Raw genomic sequence first — 12209 nt, forward strand, 5'->3', positions numbered from 1 at the left:
CCTTTCCCTGTGCCAGAACATATTCAGGTCCCCATAGAGAACTAGAATCCTTTCAGGCAAATAATAATAATAATAACTGTAATATCTTATGGGTTATCATTTCTTTCAGCCTTGGAAATACTCATATTGCATATGAGAGGGCAGTGCAGTGACATAACAAGAAGACTGATTAAACAAGCAGTTCAGTGAATAATAATAATAAAAACAGAACATCAAACCATAGTTTTAGAGGATTTATTAGCAATGAAGTCTTTGCATAGTAATGTATGTAATGTGCAGTGCAGGTAGAACTAGCACACGCCTGTCTCCATGTTGTCATTAGACCTGTCCCATAGTTGCTGAAGTAGACCTGAATAAAAAGAGGAGTGAGTGCTTTTGAGGCCTTGAATAAAAAGAGGAGTGAGTGCTTTTGAGGCCTTGAAAACATCTCCTCTGTTTCAGCAGGCAGTAGTAGTTTGTTGTTCAGGTAAGACTATTGGAATGATGTTCGTCCAGAGAGAAGAGTTAGCTTTTTATCTTAGGCATGGACCAATCTGGCTCAATTTCTTAATCCTGCATTAAATTTTCTGTATTATGTTTTGGAGCCTGTTTAGCCTAGAGAAGAGGAGATTGAGAGGGGATCTTATCAACCTCTATAAATACCTGAGAGGACCATGTTAAGTGTATGGGGCCAAACTCTTCTCAGTGGTGGCCAGTGACAGGACAAGGGGTAATGGGTATAAAATGAACCACAGGAGGTTTAATCGCCATATGAGGAAGAACTTCTTTACAATCTGGGTGGCAGAGCACTGGAACAGGCTGCCCAGAGAGCTTGTGGGGTCTCCTTCTTGGGGGATGTTCAAAACCCACCTGGATGCGATCCTGTCGAACATGCTCTCGGTGACCCTGTTTGAGCAGGGGCTTGGACTAGGTGGACTCTGGAGGTCCCTTCCAACCTCAACCATTCTGTGAGATTCTTTACAGCATAGAAAATCTGTTTCCTCTTTTTGTATATTGAAGTCATCAATGGAGGAGCTGTGAGCCATGTTAGCTTATGAGAGGATACTTGTTTTGCAAAGGTGAGCCCATAGTAGATGCATCATATTTAATAAAAATGTAACAAGGCCCTTTATTTATTTATTTATTTATTTATTTATTTATTGTATTATTTAGGTTGGGAATCCAGTGGAGCCAAGGTACCCCAGCAAGGTGTCCTCTTTCCATGAGACCCATCTTACCATGGGATGCAGACTGAAAGGTATTTTTTGTAGGGTTTGACTGAGAATTGTGATCTAGATTAGCAAAGACTCTGGTTCAGCTACATTAATTGTTTGTTAGGATTTTCTCTGAAGCACTGAGCCAGACATGGCTAGGAAGGATGGGAGGTGTTATATCCTCAGACCATTCTGAATAAAAAATACTCTGGCAGTGTAGTGTCTGACTGCTCTGAGACTGTGCAATTAAGCTCCTGGTTAGGGAGGGAACAGCAGCCAGCGGCAGGCTGGAGTGGTGTAACTGCTGGGGGTGCATTGCCAGCTCACTCTGGAGCACCAGAGCCTGGTGTAGGGGCATCGGACTGTGCCTGCATGTCAGCAAGCCTCTCAGAGCCTGTATTCATTAAGCCAGGACTCATCTGTATTGAATGCTGGCTCGCATGCAAACAGGCAAATGCTTAAGCTGTGCTCTGTGGGGCAGAGATTTAAGCCTTAGTGCAGAACCAGTCTCTCCTTCATGCAGCCTACAGCTTGGTTGGTGAGGACAGGAAATGTGTGGGTGAGCTTGGGGTATTGGGAAGGCAAACCCCAGGGAAATTTCAAATGGGTGCAAGCCTTTAAAATTAGGAGCTCTGTCTAGTTAGCACTCGCTGGAGATTTTTATCACGTCTGATGACCTGTTTTTCTGAGTGGACAATGTGCCCACATATAATTAAGATATGGTGAAAGTTTATTGTATAAGTGTGCTGGAATTTTGGTTTGGCTTTGCAATAAAGGAATCACTGAGTCATAGTTACTAAATAGACTCATGGAGGATACAGGTCTCTGCTGCAGAGCTAACACAAATGTAAGGAACTGAAATTAATTTCTTCCCTAGTCCAGGCAAAAGCAGCCACGCTGTAAATAATGCTGTGGCTTGATGACATGAAGCCTTTGCAGTATTACTGGTTCCTAGCAGCTCCTTGTTCCTACCCTTGCAATGCAGCATACCATCCCTTAGTTGCGTCTGCAGCTTTTTGTGTGGCTGAGCCATGAACCAGATCAAAACACTCATCCATCTGAACAATAATCCAGGTGAAAATATTTAAATATATTTTAAGTTATATAAACATATTTACAATATATTCGTGTTTGTTTTTTTAAGCCAGGGAGATCAGTTCTCCAGTCATCTAATTTATAACTTTGAGGTTATGGATGAATTTTATTCTTCTCTACTGGTACAGAGGCAAGCGATAGTGGAGCAAAGTGGCTAAATATGAAACTGATCGTAGTGAAGAAGGATTTGTACCTCAAACCACAGCTGAATATTCAGTCTGCAAAGCATAAATTGATTGCTTTACTGGATTGTTGTGCTAGCAGTTAATGTGTTGTGTGACTTTGAATAGCAGCTCATACTGTTTCAGATGTAAACAGTTTGCATTAAAAACATCTCAATGAATGGGAGAGAAATAGTTTCTCTGGGAACACTCAAATTATAACTTAGGTTAACCTTACATTGAAGAGAAGGTCAATGTGCTGTCTCTTTCCTGGCATCTCTTGCAAACCCCACAGTTCATCTCTACTCTCTAGTGCTGTTGGTTTTAAAATACCAAAGTCATTCTGGGGAACTTGAGGGCTTTTTTTATTAGCAGTTCTGTTAATTTACTTGTGATTTTTTTTGATAACTGAGAAGACTCCCTGTGAAAAAATACAGCAGTCTCAGTTCCAGCTTTCATCTGCTCTGACTGCTGATAATTCCCTGCCTGTGATGGCATAATTAGTACAGTAACCACTGTGATGCTATGTTCAGGAAGATGATGTACCTGTGCAATGCATACATCAGGGTTGAAATGATACCTTCTGATGAACAGGACTACATATACTCTGTAAACATGCAAGTATATTTAGTTAGTATTAATTTTTTTATTTCATGTCAAGATCTAGAAAGCATTTCTTGTCAAGTCTGAAAATGAAGACAGAAAATCCATATGCAAATAACAGGAAAAGTAGCAGTTGGAAAATAGAACGGAGAAGCAAAATCCTATCATGCAGAGGTTTAAAGGTTAGTTTAATCCCATTACTGTTGCATAAAGCTTGGTATCTTGTGTGTTTCTATCGTCCTCTTGTGGGAAGGTACAAAGAATAAATGACTGCACAGGATTAATCTGAGACCCAACTTTGATGTTTCATCACAAGCAAACCTAAATTCCCAACCCACACACAAGAATGTAAACACAATTTAAAAAAAAAAAAAAAAAAACCACATCCCACAAACAAGGAGGGGGAATCATCCCAGGAATTTATGATTAAAAGGCATGGAATCTCCCTTTTGTGGAAAGCAGACCAAGAGAGGTATGCATGCAAGAAAGCATGGTGGATTCTGGTAAATCCAAGGTGCTGAACATATTGCTTGCATTCATCCCCCAGATTCTATAGTACCTTAGTTCCTTTTGCTCTATTTTATTTGTTTTCTGCAAACTATCCTTACATATGCATTGTACATGCCCAGGTAGCAGTTAGTGTCCCATTATTTGAACTCTACAAATGGGAACAAGTAGAGTACTAAGAAATGTAGCATAAATATCTTGTATTTGTTATCACTAAAGTAGGGCTACTTTATATTATCGTCTTTCTTTGTGGAGTTTTATTAACAGTGGCTAGTTATTAACAATGTCAGGTTGCTTTATCTGATGATTCTGTAAAATGTTTTTACTAAAAGTAAGCAGATTGATTCCTTGCTTATAGAAAAGTGTCTGTTGGCAGATATAAAGAGGACGTCTGGCTTTTCTTAGGACAGGAGTAGCCCAGCTAGCTTTTAACAGTGGAGCAGCTAATATAACACATGCACAAGGTACATGAAACAAATAGCTTTCCTAATTTGCTGTTCTGAATAATGTTGATGACTATTTCATAATCTTTAAAGAATATTGTTGAAACGTTGTGTTTGCTTTTTAACCAACATATTTTTTTTCATCACAATGCTTCTCTTGCAACATTTTAAATAATACTTCAGAAACATAGCTTTTATCAAGAAAGATACTATAGCAACAAGTGAAATAGCATTTAATTACGCCAATTTTCAGGTCCCACTGAATTTTCCATTATTACTTCACACGACTGATTTGATATTTTGTAGTGCTGAGCCCCCCTGTCTTGACTCCCTTGTCTTATTAACTTCTTGGAAGGGGGAAAAAGAGATAAGGTACCATCAAGCTTCTAGCAATTATTTTTATAAAGCAAGTACGGTGCTCAATTTTCTTCATAGCCCCTAATTTCGACACTGTTCTTTTAAAACTGATAACAAATACTAATTAGACTTGCTCCAATTCAAGAACATTATCTGTATAACTGCTTGCCTGGGAGGTACTGCTGCTCTCTGATATAGTATTGGTATTAACTAAAAAATGTGTTTCTGTCAAATTTAGAATTTGACCTCTAACCACTTTTGTTCTGTTAACTGTTTAAAAACAAACACTGACTTTCTGCTGTCTGTGTTTATGAACGCTGTTTGCTGCTTGGACAGTTGGGTCAGAGGAAAAGGCTGTGTATGTCAAGGGGAATTATCCTGTCCACTAACAGGAAACTCTTCCCCTCCAAGTCCCAGGCGAGGCTGTGGCAGCTTGCTGCGGTTTTCCTGCAGGAGCAGGAGTTGCAGGAAGTCTGCAGCACCGCTCCTAAGTGCGTGCAAATCCCCCGCCACGGTGGTTTGGTAGCAGCAGGAATGAGAGTGTCTGACTTGAGGAGTATGGAGCATAGAGTGATATTTTGGGAACATGTTCGGGTCTTGCTCTTTAATTATTTCCAGATAATAGAGCATCTTTATTTCTCCAGAGTAAGTGTGAAATAATCTGAGATAGGAGTTCTGGGGATTTTAATCACAATTCATTTTGAATTCTCTGCTAGTGGGTGTGCTCTGGATAACCACAGCACCAGTCCTCTTCCCATCCTGCAAGGTTATTTCTAGGACAGAGACTGTTTGTGTTCTGCTTGGCCGTGCAGTGTTCTCTGCTAGGAAGGCATCTACATGTGGAAAACCAAACCAGAGATCCCCTTGGTTCATGCCCCAACAATATATTTTGGGAGCAATACCTCAAAGTGTTTTGTAGCCTATTTTTGATGGTATTTCGTACAGCTGTACAGATGCAGCCTGCACCTGGATTCAAGAAATTACTGCAAGTCCTACATGTGAAATTAGGCATCATCAGTGGGACAGTGTACTTTGGTACTTTAATAGCTATGCAAAGTATGTTAAGGAATAAAAATTATGGACCTAAAACCCATGAAAACTGGCAGGTTACATTCATCAGTTTGCTATCAACAGCTTACTGCAAACACAGCAAAAGCAATTTAAAGATTTATGTAGAAGATAGCGATTCCATAGCGATTCCTCCATCGCTGCCTGACTTGCACCCACTTCTGGAATGGAAGAGGAGACTCGGTGCCCTTTGTTTAACAGAACATAGCACCATCCTTCAGGAGAGCAGAGAGGCATCTTAACATCTGGGTGTTAGACACACAAAATGTATTGAGACACCTTGGAATTTGTTTTCTCCCTGGAGCTTTCGGTTAGCAAAATTGCCCCCAGAATACCTTTGATATTTACAGCAATCAGTTTTTAATAACAACAATATACACCTGAAAGGCTTGAAAAGAAGAATGTGGGATGACTGCAAGTCTCATCAAGATCTAACACAGATCTAAACCCATACTAGTTAAACAAACTTGTTCTTCAAAACTCTGTTCAGGCAGTGTGACATATTTCTAACGAGATTGTTCTGACTACACCAGGAAAAAGCCATGTCCTGGGGAAAAACAAGATACATCCAAAAGTAATTGGTATGTGCTGCAGCTGTAGCTCTGTTTCTAGAAAAGCAGCTAAATATAAACATTCCTAACTGAATGGGTGGGAAGCCAAGACTGCCTTGCAGCAAAGATACCCACTTATAATAGGATTACCTATTAACAAAATAATCCACAAAAAATCATTTTGCCACAGCGCCTAGAAAGAGATCAAAGAAATAAGCAACATAGCCACTTAAAGTACAATTATACCATTAAATGGACTTTTCAGAAAATGCCCTTGTGGCAGCTGGTGCGAGTTCTCTCTCTCACTCCTAGACCAAGCTATTCCATATACAAATCATGAGGTTACATTTTTTTAGCTGAAAGTTAGGAACTCTACAGGCTCTCCCAGGGGACCTGCAACTTCAGCTGTTTTTTACTGCTCCTTGCAGAGCCGCTGGAGATAACGTGAAAGGAAAGCTTGTGGTCAGCACGTACAACTTCAGGGGTTGTGTCCAAGATGCTAGCTTAGAAAGGATACTGCAAACCTGACTACAGAGTTTCCCATAATCTTTGCACTTGTAGATCGCTTTACATTTCCATTGCAGAGTTTGCTTTAAAGTATTCTGATGATAACACAGCTGGGAAAAATAGTATGAACCTTTCCTAGGAATACTTTAATTTTTAAAACAGTTCCATCACAACCTGGTGCTGTTACCAGGCAGGTTTTTAACAGACCAAGTTGTCAAGTCCCACGTGCTTCTATAGCATGCACTTCCAGGTTCTTTTCTGGAGAAATGTAATTCTGCAGGATTGCTACCTTAAATTCTGCACGAGATGCCTTGAATTTTCTGAGTTTTTGCATGTTCTTTTAGGTCACCAAGATTTTGAACCCTATGGCTGTTTCTTTAAGTCCTGATGCAGAATTATGAAGACAGGAATATGGATTTATTACATGAGTTTCTTGATGATAGTTACAAATCTTTGCAGAGTGATGGATGTCCTCTGTTGTGCTTTACCGTTAAGCTGAATTCTCATGTGGGAGATGATGGTAAGTTCAGAAAAAATACAGTCTCTTCACTTTGACGTGGAATATTCTAATGCTAATTCTCTTCCAGCCTTTTGAGCGTGCTGTCCCTGAACACTCAAGTCATCACTTGCAGAAACCAACTCTTGTATTTCTGTACTCGAGAATACTGACCAACATTTTAGAGGCTTATCAGATTGCACGGTGTAGCAGCTCTGTGAGACCATTCTGACCAGTTTTAGCAGCCTAGTTAGAGCTTAAGCTAAGCATGACTTAGGAAGAAGGACTTTGTTAAATACATTCCAGTGTTGAGGTAACATAAGAAAACACACATCTTCGATAGATTGAGAGCAAAAAAGCTACGAAGTCAGTTGAGCTTGCTGGGCTCAAGTTATTAAGATTCTTTATTCTGAACATAATAAACAATTTTGGGTAAGGCATGACTCTAGCTCAGTCATCTGTACTGGTAGGAGCTTTGAAATACTGAAAGGAGTAAAAATATTTTTACCAGAAGAGTGTAGGGATCTGACTTTGATATGAAGCGGTTACTTTAAGGAGTTTAATGTCTCTGTGACTGCTGTCAGATATTTTAAGTGGACCTTCACTGGAAAAACTTCCACTTGTATTTTGAGTACCATGTTCCTATGATGGACCTAATTCTGAAAGGAGGCTGTTCTATGCTAATTGATGCTATCAGTCCTTCTCTCCTGAATTAGGTACATTAGTGCATACAGTAAGACAAATCTTGCTGCTTGTACTCAAGAAATACCTTAAATTGTTTTAATAAAAAACTTAAGAGGTACCGGGTAAAACTGAACACAGATCCATTATATAATATTCATTGAAGTAGATGCCTTGCACCCAAATTAAAACTGCTCTTTTGGTCTTAGTGTGTTTTAACATTCAGTTGTGTTTGAAGTCTGGAGACCTACTCTGAATTCGTAACAAATGCAGTAGTCACACTGTTGGTTCTCCTTAGAGATGTATTTAAGAGCCAGCTACTCTAGGAATATTGTGCAGTGTATATTCTAGTGTGTCTTCTGATGTGAAGGGAGTTGATATTAAATCTAATCAACTATCAAGACCCGGAATCAGCCCTTACTTCTAGTACTGTCCTTTTTACATTTTTTTCAGAAGGTATAATGGTCAAAGTAGATTAAAATACAAAAACAGACAAAAAATAAAAAATAAATAAATGCTGCATCCCTGCTTGAGTGAAGGACATCTAAATTATTTATCTGTGTACCAGGGGTTAGCTAGCTAAGAAGAATTTCTTCAACTGTAGGACTGAAATATATCTTAGAAAATGAATTACCAGAAGTAATATTTTCAACTGACAGTTCCGTCTCATGGATGTGGCAGCATGTTCTCTCCTGTGAATGAAGATGCTTTTCTTTCAGTTTTGCAGCTCATGACATCTTCAGATTTCTGGTCAAACTACATTCTTCATCCCCATCTTCCATGAAAGCTCCCCTCTGCTGACGAGTTCGCTAGCAAGTTTGCCTTCTTTGCTCTGAATATTTGGTCCTTCTCCATTTTGTTTTACCTAATCACCAAAAAACAGTTTGTAGATGTTAATTTGCACATTTGCCTCCTGGCAGTCCTCCAGGTTACAATTCACGTTACAGATGTAGAAAGTGAGGCACACAGAGGTTTGGTCACTGTAGCATCACAAAGAACATCTGTGATGGAGGGTTAAATAGAACTCAAAGAGCTGCTTCTATTCTTATTTACATTGGCTTATGTATTTCTTTATTCTTTTGATAATTATGAAAATTGGTCTAGCAGCTGTATTGCTTTCTACAAAAAAAAAAACAAAAAAAGGAAGGCTTCCTGAGTCATATAATCTCTGTTGGGAAGAGGAAAGCTTGTATGTGGAATTTTTTGAAGAGTTTGCCAGATAAGGCTCCAGGTCAAAGGCAGACATGTTGTATTTATCTCTGATATTGCTCTAATTTGCAGTACAGGTGGTATATCAGCAGTTAATTTGGTGTTTAGGCTTCAAAGCAAGGTAAAAGACTACTCGGTACTCGGTAACTTTATATTATTAAATATTGGTTATGGAATTTCCCTTCCTAAAAGGTTCTCTTGTAAAGCTGTCGCAGGGAAACTGCTTTTTTTCTGGGTATTTGTGGCGTCAGGATGTTGCTTCTGTTACCTTAGCACGGAGCAGCATGCATCTGATATGTTTTTCCTATCCAAAGTAAAAACATAAAAACAAAGAGGGTGGGGAGAGGAATCCTAGTAGTATTTTGGCTCCAGTAAGATAACAAAATAAAAAAGGGACAGATACATTAATTATCATTTTTTTTCTGTGCACAAAAAAAAAATGCTGATACTAGTACGCTTCCTTGCTCTTCTTTCCAATACTGGATGTTCAAACAAGTTCTGCCACTCTTCACTCAGAATTTGCTGAGTTGTTCAATACAGCACTGCCTCTGCAATAGGATGTTCCCTGCTCGACTAAAACAACACTGCAATTAAGTCTGGGCAGCAGGTTAAGGGGCAGGTGAGATACCTGTCTTAATAAAACACCAAGCTAAGGAAAAAAAAAATCCTCAATAGCTCCTAGCTTGTGTGGTCAGACTGTGAGACTGTGCAACTGCCAGCTACTTTCTGTGAGTTGGACTTGATGATCCTTATGGGTCCCTCCTAACCTGTGCATTCTGTGCATTAAGATTTCTGTACATTAAGATTTCTGTACATTAAGATTTATGTACATTAAGATTTCTCTAAATCTGGCAGCAAAAGTCCAAGTTGGTCTTCAAGATACAGATCATGCAACAGTTGAAGCACAAACTTTTCTCATTGCTCTCTGCTCTCAAGTTGCCTTTATAATAAAAATTGCCTTTGTAATTAAAAAAATAAATAAATAACCTCAGTGATTAATTCCCCTCTTCTCCCAGGGAATGTCTGGCTTTTGACTGCTTCTAGACCAGTGCCCACCCTTGTGGCAGAAGTTAGTGTCCCATAGAGAATGAACTGGGACCAAAACTCAGGTGTCATGGTACTGTCATCTCTTCTGCAAAGAGATCCTTTTTTTTTTCTCAATCAAGGCATACAAGTATATGCATATGCATGTAAAATGTACTTTTATTCTATTTTTTTTCTCATATGGAAAAAATATGTATTGTTATGAGAACATACACACTGAGAATATTACTTACACGTCGAATTGTATTCACTTAGCTGCAACATTTAACTACCCAGGTATAACAGATGTTTATGATAGTTTCATCAAGGTAGCTGCTTTGTAATAGTTACGACCTTCTGCTTTATCCTAGAAGACCAAGAGTTAAAGAACAGTTTTGTGTGTGTTGTTTTTTTCTTTCTTTCTTTTTTTTTTTTGAAACGACCTATAAATCAATGTCTTTGGCAACATTTTCAAAGTTTAATTTATGTTCTTTTCTTGCTCCTAGTGAAGCTCTGCAGTGACAGGAAGGTGGTGAGCAGCTCGGGGCATTCTTTCATTTCAGTACTTTGCTCAGTCTCGAAGGTTTCTTGTGCTGTCCCTCCATTACAGTGCACACCCACGCTGGGATGCTCAAAGTATGAGTACCCTCTGCTGGCATGTTTTTGTACTGGGCTCTGTCCTGCTGCTCTTCCATCTGGCTGTCTTAACGTGTAGTATGTTGCCCAGTTATCCTTGTCTCCATGTATTAATTTTGGTAATCTCTTTTAGTAACAGAATTTTGTCTTCACTTAAAGTATTTGCAAGGAGATGCTATTGTCTTGTGTCATTTCTCGTAATTAAAAAAAAAAAAAAAAGTATTTCATGACATTAGTTCAAAAGTCTAGTGGTGTCTTACTGTGTTATGAAATATGCCATTCCAAATAAAATTAGAATAAAATTCGTGTTTCCACATGGAGAGAAGTTAGGGATAGATGTCCCTTCAGAGGCATTTTCATAGTTTAATAATTCTTACTATTCTACCTGAACTTTATTTTCACTGTAGTGTGGTTTTGCACCCGCATAGGTCACTGCAAGTCATTTCTTTCCCTGCTTGGTGTTTACATTCTTGACATAAGATATTGGCTGTTGGAGAATATTTAAGTGCTGATACACTCGACACCATGCATGTTACATGCAACGCTGAAGGTTTGCGGGGACTGCAGAACAACAGAGAGCCTTGAGCAAGAATTTGGCAACTGAAATGTAAGAGGGAGTAGGATAAGCATTGTTGTACTTTCTAGCAAGAAAGTAAATAGCAAAGGAGAATTGGTTTTCTGGGGAAGAGATTGGGAAGAAAAATTGTCACGGCCTCTGGGTAATAATTGGCTGCTACATCCAGGTCCTGTTTAGTTGCTCTTAGCTGGAATTTGGAGAGGGGTCCCTGGTACCCATGTCTTTTTGTGAGAGTAAGTCTTGAATACAATAGAAGAAAGCCAGCATGGATGGAAGAAAGGAGTAGCTGCAGATCAAGATGAGAAAACCCCTGCAGAGCAAGGGAAAAGGAGACGGGGATTGTGCTACCTGCAGTTTGCACTGTATCTGGTTCTGACCATTCCCTATTCTAAACATCTATAGGAAAGAAAAGCCCAAGTTCCCTTTGGCCCCTGATTGTCCTGCTGTGTTTAACTCGCCTGCTGTCTAGGCATCTGTGGCACATAGGAACCAACTGTCTTCTCTGGGGCCTCTCACAGATGTTTTGCAGGCTGCTTTATAACTGGACAGCTGTTGTAAGTTCATGGAAACCCACATAAAACCACAACAGCTGCTTGTAAGGCTTCTTTAGAGGCACTTGTCTAAAGCAAAACCTGATACCTCTGGCTTCTGTAGAACATCAGACCCATCTAGAATGATAAAGCTATTACTGAGCCAGCAACACATAAGAGATTCTGAAATACCACTTCAGGCTGTACAGAAAATAGAAAATTAGTGTATTTATTTTCTGTGCATCTCAAATAGTCCTTTGGAGGTCTGAACCAAAGACAAGAGCATGCTTGATGGGTGCTGGTCCTTCAGGACTCATTCCAAAGCTTCGCCATCACATCCATCAATTAGGTAATGACTGAACTAAGAGCAAAACAACACAACTCGATTTCCTCTCCTGTCCTTGACACCTGGGGCCCTGCTTGGATGTGTCATGTTATGAGACAGCAGCTCTTGAGTTCGTCACCCTCCAGAGGGCATTGCATCAAAGAGGAATTCAGTTCTGAATGCCTGTGTTTCTGCTGGCTGGTGTTGGCTATGGATGTCAAACAGTAGCTTTGCAATTTATACTGTA

At 39.5% G+C, this 12209-nt stretch overlaps 1 long non-coding RNA gene across 3 annotated transcripts in view; it reads left to right on the plus strand.

Moving 5' to 3' along the window:
- Nucleotides 1–1156: 1156 nt before the first annotated feature.
- LOC121077131 overlaps nucleotides 1157–12209 on the plus strand; it is a 35540-nt gene continuing 24487 nt past the window's right edge. The window contains exons 1-3 of one of the 3 annotated variants that reach the window (XR_005823911.1): nucleotides 1157–1237; nucleotides 3111–3234; nucleotides 6830–7005. This is a non-coding gene — a long non-coding RNA (uncharacterized LOC121077131). Of the gene's footprint in view, nucleotides 1238–1981; nucleotides 2268–2398; nucleotides 3235–6829; nucleotides 7006–12209 lie in introns of those variants that run through there. The other 2 variants (XR_005823910.1, XR_005823909.1) reach the window with 2 other exon arrangements.

This window comes from Cygnus olor, chromosome 13, assembly GCF_009769625.2.
Source record: "Cygnus olor isolate bCygOlo1 chromosome 13, bCygOlo1.pri.v2, whole genome shotgun sequence".
Classification (NCBI taxonomy): domain Eukaryota; kingdom Metazoa; phylum Chordata; class Aves; order Anseriformes; family Anatidae; genus Cygnus; species Cygnus olor.